This window comes from Heterocephalus glaber, unplaced genomic scaffold (assembly GCF_053883595.1).
Source record: "Heterocephalus glaber isolate CG9 unplaced genomic scaffold, H.glaber_assembly_v1.0 deba00001509, whole genome shotgun sequence".
NCBI classification, from domain to species: Eukaryota; Metazoa; Chordata; class Mammalia; order Rodentia; family Bathyergidae; genus Heterocephalus; species Heterocephalus glaber.
This window is the reverse complement of record NW_028258325.1, coordinates 35,779,448-35,781,627: the sequence shown is the minus strand read 5'-3', so window position 1 is coordinate 35,781,627 and position 2,180 is coordinate 35,779,448.

Genomic DNA, 2,180 nt, shown 5'->3' with positions numbered 1-2,180 from the left:
ATTTATTTTGACTTGTAAAAATCTGAAAATGTAGGTCTTGCCCTATTTTCCCCAGTGATAGAACACAATAGATGGAGTGGAGCCCAATTCTCAGCAAGAAGCAGCTGCCGGGGGCACTCTGCATCTGCAGGCCTTCAGACACCTCACAGGCTCTCTGGGGTCTCTCAAGGGAAAACCAGAAGACTGAAACTCAGGCTTAAGTCAGTTCAAACTCCAGAATGTAGAGCACTTTTTAAAATGTATGACATCTGAGGATCTCACGGAGTTGAACAAGGAGGGACTCTTCTGCCTGTGGTGGATTGTAAGGCCTCTTAGCCTTTGATTCCATAGCTACAAAAGAAGTAGCTAGCAAGGAAACTGATTACAATCATCAGCACTGAGCTCAGCTGTGTGTCAGAAAAGCCTAATAGAAACGTTTTCCTTAGACACTGACATTTTACTCTGCTCTAAATTGAACTGAAACTCCTTCAGGAAACTCACTGAATCCCTAGAGAGTTCTGATTTTGCATTTCATCACCTAAATCTTTCCTAGAACCGAAGTGAACCGCACCTCATTAGAAAGAATCAAAGAACTTTATAAAAAGTATAGCAAAGATTTGGTCTCTCTAGGAATCTCATAAAATGAGAAAATGTGGCATGAAATTAGGGCCACATCCCTCCCCTTTCTTATTGAAAACATATGCATTTTACATTGCATAGCTTAAATGCTACTTCCTTCTTAGAAATTTCCTTCTTTGCCAGAAATTCTGTTTCTCTCTTTGTCTCAGTCTTGCTCTCCTGTCTCTCTCTCTCTTAACCATTAATGCAGTACACAGCACAACTAGCAAAGCACATAGGAAAGTAGTGTGTGTCCAGACTGCTTGACACTCTACCCTACACCTCACACAGCCACATTTCATAAATTGTGAGCCTAGGTGCCAGGGTTATGTGTTTACAGCCTCTGGCTCTTTAGAACTTTGCACAGTATTGTATTCACAGAGGATGAGGATGCTCTCTGTTTGCTCAATGACTGGTCAGCTTGCTCCTTCTAGGCTTTTCGGGGTAACTAATTTTAAGAAACCCTGGAGGCCACACAGACAAATCCAGGCCTGGTCACCTGATTGTAAATCACCCCTCCTCACCCCAAGACTAGCAATGTGGCCCAACTGCCAGACAAACTCAAGTCGCACAACACTGACGAAAAGAATTTTAGATATGTGTTTTAGATTTTCCCCAAGTTGTTCAACTGAACCTTTTTGCTTACTTTAGTAGAGTGAAGGATATGCTTTACATTAGGGGGAGAGCTTGAAATCCCTCTCACTCACATTACCCACCAGGTGCCCCCCAGAGGAAAGACTGAGGGAACCTCTAGGGCATCACTGAGCCTAATTTGAAAAGCAAGATTGTAATGATTCGAATCCAGCTTCCTCAGTGCCTCAGATGGGCAGTGTGACTCAGGGATAGGTGCTGAAAATCGAACAAATGGATGAGCACCACTGGCCCTGGAGCCCACAAATACTAGGCCTTGCTGATTTCCTGCAAGGTCACACCCAGAGAGGAAGTGCACAGCAAGACCCTCATTCAACATTTCAGGGCTTGTGCTGGACAGATGGCTTGTTCCATTTTAATCATTATATTCATTGTTTGAATCTAACCCAGAGAATAAACACCATCAGGACCAAACATATGGCCAGGTCTTTAGCTTAATTTCTGTTTTTGGAGAGAAAGGCATCTTGGGCTGAGCTCAAATCAAACTAGGAGTCCAAGGAGTGATTAAAAACAAAGCCAAACCACAGCACAATGAATCCTGATCCTACCTGGGCATAAGGAAGCTTACAACTTGGCTTAAAAGCTTTACTCTGTCAAATCCCTGTGTGAGATGTTTGCTCAGTTGTAATCATACACAACATCATGGTAACAAAGATATTTACAGAGAATAGGTCCTAAAAGCCAGAAACTCTCAGAGAAAATATATTCACTTTCCATTTACACTTTTACACTCAAAAGGTAAATGAATGGTACAAGTGTCTGATTCAGAATTAGGCCTCAAATAATCAAATATTTATGATGTTTATTTTAAGCTTTTGAATAGTCAATTTAAAATAGTTCCTGTTGGTCCCTTTCTTAAAGGAAATCTGTATTTGAAACTTTGTTTATAGTTCATATTTCTAAGACTTTTAACATTAATTAGGCTCTAAGAA